The sequence below is a fragment of the Anser anser genome (genome assembly GCF_964211835.1).
Source record: "Anser anser genome assembly, chromosome: 16".
Classification (NCBI taxonomy): Eukaryota; Metazoa; Chordata; class Aves; order Anseriformes; family Anatidae; genus Anser; species Anser anser.
In genome coordinates this window covers 2,928,533-2,937,738 of record NC_139737.1, presented here as the reverse complement: position 1 = coordinate 2,937,738, position 9,206 = coordinate 2,928,533, and the positions used below count along the sequence as shown (strand labels likewise).

General features: G+C 43.5%; 1 protein-coding gene across 7 annotated transcripts in view; it reads right to left on the bottom strand.

Annotated features, from left to right (window-relative positions):
- The window catches only part of LOC310882826 (uncharacterized protein), a 172,526-nt gene that overhangs the window by 17,349 nt on the left and 145,971 nt on the right, over positions 1–9,206 (bottom strand). For all 7 annotated transcript variants that reach the window (XR_014573152.1, XR_014573153.1, XR_014573154.1 and 4 more), the window contains exon 4: positions 604–755. The gene's annotated coding sequence lies outside the window, so the exon portion shown is untranslated. The remainder of the gene's footprint in view (positions 1–603; positions 756–9,206) is intronic.

The following is a 9,206-nucleotide window of genomic DNA, read 5'->3' as shown; positions in this document are numbered from 1 at the left end:
ATTCCCGAAGTGAGAATTTCTTACAGAATTTCTTTCCAGTGCACCAACAAAACTATTGTGCTCAGATGACCCTGAAACTGCCTTTTGTTGGATTTTGTGCAAAGTGGGATTTTGTATCTGCGATAGCCATCAGGTGATTTTATTTCTAGGAACTGGCTTATTCTGCAATAAAAGGAAAGACTCTCAGATTGGTGTTTTAGCAATCATATTTTGAAGAAAAAACACATCTAAACATTCCAGGAATACTATAATATGTCCTAACATCAGCTTAGTTTTGATTCACACAGATTGATATTTGCGCTATTTTACTGTACGACACTGGTTCTTATATGCATATAATTCTTTCCTTCAAATATAACAAACCTGATCCTTCATATAACAGATCTGAGACTGGTAAACCACAAAGAAATTTTACAGTGCAGACTGCAGCAAGCAGAGGTCTCTCTAGCGAAGGCATTATTTTACAAAATGATGGATGTGCATATTTATTTGCTCTGTGACTTCCATGTCAGGTTTGTCATATTCCCTCAAATTACTAGTTAAAGCAAGGTTTTGTGTTTTGTTTTGTTTTTGTTTCTGCTGAAGCCTGCAGGCTCAACATACCTTATAAAAATCAAGCTGTAATTTATCTGCTCCATAGATCATGTGTAACAATAATCAGTCTGGAGTCTGTGCTGGCTTCTGATGGCTGGCTCTGCGGAGGAGATGTATGAAGTGAGCAGAAAGCTTCCTGCTTTTCATACTCTGTAATAAACCTGAAATATGGAGAGAAGTGAAACACGTATTTAAATTAAACCATGGAATCATGACAAAGAAGGAGTGCAGAGAAATACACCCATAACCAGACACATATTATGCAATGACACAATATTATTTCTCTTACCAGATGGACCTCTACAAGTTATGTATACTACATGTCACACACACACAGCAATTGAACGAGCAAACCAATTTTTGTCCTGAACTTTGACTCATCGAAATCGTGTGTACATTTACGTGCATTTTGCAGGGACAAAACCCTTTGCCAGTACAGGGATGTGTGGACCCCCACGTGGGTTAACGTATGCAGGCATTACACACCACAGCTAAGCGACAGTTTGCACAAAATTCACGGCTCGGTGTTAAGGCTTGTTTCACATGCATGTGGGTAATTTCGGAAAGGTCACAAACAAAGTTGGGGACTTTTTGTAGATGTTTGGTTAAAAAAAATGCCACGTACTATTCTTAGATGAAAAATCTAAGTGTACCAAATGGAGGATGGGTGGAAAGACTCCGTGATGATTGATGTAGCTTAAATTCAACCCCACACCCACATACACCTTCCTAAGGACAGGAAACAATATTACAATATTGAAATATTCGATATTGCCCTCTGTTGGCAGTTCCTCCCATAGTTGCATTGCCCTTTGCAAGGCACTGCCCTCCCCTTGTTGTTGCAGTTTATCCCCCCAGAAAAAGAACACATTTGCTTTGCAGATGCTAGAAAAGCACCTCTAAAAAAGCCTGGAGATTGAACCGGGTAATAAATGCTGCACGAAGGCGCTTGCCAGTGCCTTGTGAGCCCCTTGTCACTGCAGGGGTTAACAAGCACCAAAGTGCCATCACCACCGGGCCCGAGGAAGCCAAGCACTGGGTGAGGATTTCTGGTCCCCTGGTCATAGGGACACGGAGCTGTGGGGATGCCCTACCGTTAAGAACAGAGAGCAAATTTAAAGTTAATTAATTATCCACCACACACGCAGGTGGTGAGATGCATCCTGTCTGCTCCGCTCCCCAGCTAAATGTGTGCCTTCCATGGTAGGAGCACAGCGCATCTTGGGAGGCACTTCTCAAAGTGGCAAAGCTGATTTTGTCTCTAACTCCCCAAAATCTCTCCTTTTTCTTTTTTCTTTTTTTTTGGAAACTAAACTGCAGTCGCGTAGTCATTAAGAGAACCAACAGAAGCCTGGAAGAAGAGATTAGCACATACCAGAGTGACAGGGCTGCTAGAAAGGGGAAAAAATAGACAACATCAGTGCAATGTACCATTAAAAGTATGGAGTGACAGATGACAGTTGGTCTGTGATGGGGTGATTCAGCTAAATGGTAAACAGAAGGGCGAATTCTGATCTCACTGATGCCAACATAAACCTTGGGTTTCAGAGGAGCTGCTTCGCGTCTCTAGTACCGGAGTCGAGCCCGTAAAAGCTGTGACTCAGCCAGATAATCTCTGACAACTGTTAGCGCCGTGGTAAATATGGCAACGTGGCAGGCTGGAACGGAGACGGGAAAAAGTTGCACTTCCCCACTTCCAAAAAGGAATGTTTCGGATATTTGGTTCCCCAAGACAACAGTTAAAATCAATCTGTGCTTGATAGTCACAATAGAATTGGTTAATGAAGGTTTAGGAAAGAGTAATTTATTTTATTTTATTTTATTTTATTTTATTTTATTTTATTTTATTTTATTTTATTTTATTTTATTTTATTTTATTTTATTTTATTTTATTTTATTTATTTTATTATTTTTTTCAGGATGGATAAAATGTTTTGGTTAATGAGGTGGCTCAGCCAAGAAGTGAGTTATTGACACAACCCTGGTCCCTCTGGGTCAGACCCAGGGGATACCTGCCACAGCTGGTACAGGCGATGTGCTGGATGGACACTCACTCACACCTGCTCTATGGGGCTTGGGATGGACAAGAAAAGGTTTTTAGAAGGGGCTATTTGCTTAGAAAATCTTCAGCGCTTCATCTCGCTTCAGAGAAAGGATCCCATCTAAAGCATATGTTCCACACTATGTGTGGGCAGGCAGCAAACACTAACGTGGGACCTAACGAACTGCAAGTTAGAAATCTTCCTGAAGCCAAAGCTGGAACTGTCCCCGTCCTGCCTGCTCGGCTTTCTTGTGCTACAGGTGGCTGCTCTTGGATTTTGTAACGGAGATGTCTGAAAGGCAGAAGGATGGATCTGGTGTGTCCTGGGCTGCCCGAGACCGCTCGTCCCTCCAGCCTTTGGCACCATGTAGCACGACGGTGTTCGCATCCGGCAACCTCCAATCTGATTAACTACAGGGATGCGGTCGTGTGCCGTATTGCTTCGATGATTTAAAGAACAAATTCCCCTTTGCTGTCTGTGATTTGTCTTTATGAGGTTTTGGTATTTTTATTTCCGTCCACGTAGTGCCTGGTTTCACTAGCGAGACACTGCGGTAGCTGCAGAACTAAAAATAAACCGTTTCTCACGGAAAACGCCATATTTTTTTTCAGATTTTAGCTGGCCTGAAAGGCGGCGATGCATGGAGCTGGGAAGATTTGAATTCACTTCCACTGTGAATGCCAAAGTGGGAGATTCCCACCTGGGAACTCCTCGGTGGTGTGACGGGCACCCGAGGGCCACCAGCAGCAGGGATGCTCCCAGGTGGGCGTCCCACCTTTTGCTTGGACCACTGCCGCAGCAGGAGCTCACGGCCCTGGAGCCCGTCTGGATGGGGGCTGCAGGGATGGGTGGGGGCCTCTAGGAGATTTAGGAGCACTCGGAGTTGTTTTAAGAGCTGGGGAAAGGTTTTTGTGTTAACCAGAGTGAGCTTCTCCTATAAACCAGGCTCTGTGTCGCAGTGAAAGCGGGGCTAGGAAATAAAGCCATGCAGAAGTGTTCACCTTCTGGGAAAGCCACCAAAAATATATGTGTTGTGGAATTACTCTTTGCTGAGATGGGAATTCACATTTTATTCCTTTTATTATGTTTTATTTCTTGTGTCATTACAGCATACACAAGCAGATTATTCCCCAGCTACAAAAACAGTTGTAGTGAGATGCTGCAGTTGAAAAGCACAAAACAGGCAACAATTCAACGTTCTCAGTTAAGATAATTATGTTAATATTAATGGATATTAATTTCTGTTTATTTTACAAATATTGTATTAGGAAACTAGCTTTCAAATTCACACCTCACCAAATGCTTTTCAACAATGATTTGTTTCATTAATTTTATCAGCTGCATTGCTTTTTTTTTTTTTTTTATAGCACATTCTTTGCTGAGAGACATTAAACCATGATAGAATATCCTAAAAGTCTGTGCAGAGGAGCTGAGCAAATAAATGTCAGTGTACTGGCTACCCACCACTGTCAGTTTTTCAATTTGCAATGTACTTGGGGCACATAATAATTTTCTGATTTTTTATTTTTTTTCTTAAGTAGTCTTGAAAATTTTCTGTGCATATTTTCTCTCTGTTTTAATGTACATGTGAGCCCTCATATTCAAATGTCAAATTATGTGTGATATGGGCCAGGTAATAAACCCTGCAGCATTATTTTTGGATTACTTGTAAAAATAAATAACAGTTTAAAGTCAATGCCTTAGTCAAATATTCAGTGCAGAATTAGTTTTTAGCTGAATTCAATATCCACCATTTCTGGGTTTCTCACTAATAAATATAAAATTGTAGAGGAAAATGAACAGGAAAATATTTTGCACATGCTAAATTGACCTTACATTCAAAATGCAAGTACTGATGGCAAAAATGCTTGTGGCACTTTTTTAGCTGGTTAAAAAAATAATAAATCGAGTTAATGCTTGCACCTGAATGAAAAAGAGAGCGGTGAACAAATTATTATTTAAAATGTTTTCTTTCAAATCCCAGGTTTAGAAAATGTCATGGCCTTTATCACGGCGAGAGCAGAGCAGGGTACTTGATACTTGCTGAATTTTGTTTTTAATTTTACTCCAGCTTCATTCTCCCTGGAGCAGCTCCTTGTTTCTTGAGCCTACCCTGAGCCCGAGGGCTGCGGTTTTACCCTGGTGGCACTGTGGCGATTGCAGGGCACGGGGCTGGGATCAGGCACGACATAGCGGGACTCAACCCCCCCACTGCCGCCTGCTCAGCAGGGGGACACCCATTATGGCACGTTTATTATCTGTTATGGCACATTTATTGCTCTTTAACATGCCTGGGCCTTAGGTGTCACACCATCAGAGGGCTGCATACGGCGGTACAGGCCGCAGGCCATCAGCTCTGCCCCAAAAGCAGCCTGCAAAGCCAGCTGAGGGATGGAGATCTGCAGAACGTTTTTCCAGGTAAGGACAAGCCCTCGGTGAGGGTCTTACAGGCTGAAAGAGCCTTCCTAAGCAGCCCCCGAGCCCGCTTTTACTCTGTGCTTCCCTGCCGATTGGCTGCGAAGGCTCCACTGGATGCTGAATTCCTCTGCTAGAAGCTGGAGACGGAGCTGCAATTCGGGTCCTGCCACCATCTGCAAGCACCCCTGGTCATCCGGCAGCGTGAGAGCCTCACCACAAAAAAGGGGCGCAGTTACATTTTCTCCCCTTCTCCCACAGTGCTGGGCCAAATGCCTTTCTCCTTCCAGTCGTGACCCAAACCCGCTGAAGTCGATGGAGCAGCCCCAACCCACCCGTGCTTGCTTACCACTGAGTTAGCCCATTACACACGTCCGTTTGCCTTGACCTCTCTCCCCAGAGCAGACACCAACTACTATTTTTCATGTTTCTTTCCCTGGACCTTGGCCAGCTGAGTAGAGGTCAAATACATCAAGCCGAGTCTAAACTACAGAAAAAAAAAAATGAGCTGCATTTCAACCTTTTCCTCTGGCAGAGTGACAATATAATTCATGTTTATATTCCTGCCTTTGCCACTGTCCTGCTGTTTGACCTTGGGGAAGTCACTTCATCTTTTTAGGCCTTCATTTCTCCTCCAAATTTGAATTTAGGCTAATACATTTGGGGCAAGAAGTGCCTCACGCTGTGCATTGCGTTTCTGCCAAGCTACCGGGTCCTTCTGGATCTGAGGTCTGCGGTAGAAGTTAAGGCAAATTAAACTACAAACTCCAATGAAATGTGAAGAAACGTACTGCCTCCTTGCACAACACGCTGTGTGTTTTCAGTATTCCTTGCATGTCTAAGATGACTCAGAAGATTTTGCTCCCGAGCACCCAAATTAGCAGGCGGAGCAGCGCGGTGCCCCCAATCCTGCCGTGCTGCAGGAAAAGCAACGCCCTGTGCTGAGCTGCGATTGAATCTGGTCAGATTAGACCTGGCGCTGAGCGAACTTGAAATGCCTTCATTTTAGCGAAGCTCCCATTTTTACGGAGATGTTTGGCTGCCTTCGGATCTAATTTCAGGATCCAAACACTGATTTCCCCATAAGGATGAGTTCAACCACCGCCCGCCTGCTATTCTTCTCCCTCGCTGCGGAGCTGGAAGTCGTCACGTCTGATGAGCATTCATTATGAAGTTGACAATTTGCCCCTTTCCTTCAAGAAACGCGGCAGCGCTTCGCTCCTCGCAGCCCACACCGACTTACCCGAGCCTTCCTGGCTGCTCTTACCCTAAAATACCTGAGCGGGAGGATCAAACCCCTCCTGCCCCCTCCTAACGAACCAACAAATAACAGAAGAGGGAAGAAATTATCTCTACAGTAGAGCGATGGAGGCAAACAGCTTATATGTTAGTCATTAGCAGAGAAAAATAAAATAATAAAAAAAAATTCTCACACGGCTCTGAAGCAGAAGGGAGTAAGGGGAGAGAGAAAGGGAGCTCACGGACAGCTCCAAAAGGGAAAAAAGGCCGAGCAGGAGTACACAGGGGCACTGAAAAGAGGGTTGTTTTTCTGTTGCCTGCTGCAAGAACCCTGGCCAAGAAGGTTAGGTAGAGTATTCGGCCTTTAAACCAGCTCCAGCCATGCAGGGGGCTGGGAGCCCCTCGAACGGGGCCGGATCCCCCCTGCAGGCCCCAGCCACCACCGCTGCCTTGCCATGGTGCCCTCGGAGGCTGCGAGGGAGAAAGGAGCCCCACGAAGCCCCCTTCTCCGTTAAGTCAGAGAGCCCCTTCAGGCCCACCCTCTATTTACACGTTTTTCCCCACAGTGACCACTTGCAAAATAACGGGGACTTTTCAATTTATTTATTTTTAAAAAATTTTGGGGGTATCCCCGGTGTGCAAGGAGTTAAGTCATTATCTCCTCGGATGTCCACAGCAGCCCCACGTCCCCGCTGTGCCCCATCCGACTGCCGGGGCAGTGTCAGCGATGACTTCACCCCGGCGCCTTGCAGCATCGCACGGTGCCCGACTGCTGGAGTTTGCTAATTTGTGCGTTTTCACTCGAGGCCTGCTGATTCAATCATTTTAAAGATGCCCATTTCTTCCAAGCCAAGGATTTTATGACTCTAAGGATTAGAAGCTGTTATCCCAACAAACCCTGGAGCTCTCTATATTCTGATTTTATGGTAAGCTTCACTAATAAACTGTTTAAAACATATGCTAATTGTGTTTATTGTATTCTTTAATTATCATATGTATCATTAAAGATGTACTATCCCGCTTGGAATCCTAATACCTAATACCCTCCTTTTTTTTTTCTTTTTGTATGGTCGCACAGCACTGCATTACTTTAAAAAGATAAGGGAGGAAATAGATATATATTTTAACAAGGACGCCTATTTTCAATTTTCATTGTTTATTTAAAAGCAGAGTCTTTGAATTTAATTTGAAATCTCTCTCCTGAAGAAAGGCAGGCAGGGAATGACATAACAAAACATGGCACTCTGTCTCTGTGCATTTTATTCCTTAATTTATTTTTTAACTATGCCTCCCTATAGTTTAGTATGCTTAGTTTTCTGTTTCAGACCGCTCAGGATGATAATTTGTGCAGTTGAGATGGGTTACAAAAGATCAGAATAATTGTCCCCTCATTTTTGTTATAGCTCATTATTCTTATCATACGTACACACACATATACACACTGGCACATGCATAATAAATTAAGTGTATTATGTATATGTACACACACCCATGTGTACATATGTATATTCTGGCTTATTCTTATGCCAATTTTTCCCCAATTAATTAAGAGGCTTTTTTCCAAAAAAAAAAGAGATACCAGTTGTCCTAGAGATGTGAGTCATTTTCCCTATTTTGAAGACTGATCTTAATTCTTAACGTGGTTTTATCCTGCCCCTTTAAAATGAGGTTTTCCCTGCATAATCAAATGCTCTAGCTTAGCACTCACAATATATTCCACTCTGCTGACCTGCTATCAGCAGCCACAACGTCTCCCAGCCCTATCTGCTATCGATCGCAGTGGCCTGCCCACGTCCTCTCTTTGCTGTTTGGATATTTTTTTTCCAGCTGGGAAAAGGAATTGGAACTAATACAAGGGTATTTCATTCACATGGTTGAAAACGAGAAAAGAAACAAAAAAATCCGGGCATTTTTCAGAAGTGCAAGGTGAGGAAAATAGATCTGGGGAGAAAGACGCATGTGTGCTGAGCTCAGTCCTCGGTCATCAATATTGCAGGCGAGGATAACAAATGTGTGCAGACATGAGACAAATGCGGGCACGCGTGATTAGCACAGGCTTGCTCTTCCTGCCACGGCGTTTTGCATGCTCGTGTGCCCCAGCCTCCACGTGCAAAGCCACACGATGGACGGACCTCTCTCTTTACCGCTGACACATTACAAAAAATAAAGTTCTTCAAAGCTTTATCAGCAGCTACCACGGAATAATATTAATCCTCTATCCTAGAGATAATGCCTGTTTTGAAACTGGACCTTTGAAGTACTTTTTTCCCTCCCATTTGAGGGACGTCCTGGGAAAACCGAGAATATCCCAGCAGAAACACTCAGGTTTTGATGCAAAAGAAGGAAACCACTGGGCTGCTTCGCTGCTGGCATCGTGGGGGACTTGCTCACAGGAATTTATCAATCAGACTTTTTTTGTTTTAGTTGGTGAAGAATGTTTCCTTTAGGTACCAGATGCTAATGTCACATCATGAATGAAACTGCTTCTGCAAATTGAATAATATCATTTGCATTCACTCATTCAAAACAACACTGAGAAGTGGCAATGCAGCTCTGTGTTAAAGCAGAAATTTACATTTCCAGGCAAAAGAGAGTGTCTGCTTGGGTATCCAAGCCATGATAAAACAGTGGGGTTTGGATTTGATAGAGGTCTTTAAAATACAAGTTAAATAATTGTATAATTGTGTTAAGAATGATAAAAACCATATAATTTTGGTTTCTAAATGATGGCAATGAACAGCCTATTGCATCCACATCACATAATACAGAGCGTAATGTCAGGTCAGATGCTCTTTACAGGGGTGCTGGGGTGAATTCGGAATAAGCTGCCTGCATATGCATTGTCGCTCCTTGCTGGCTGGGCTCACTGGGAGCACAATTAATTGTTTGCTTTGCCTTTTTGGAGATTTAGCCTCT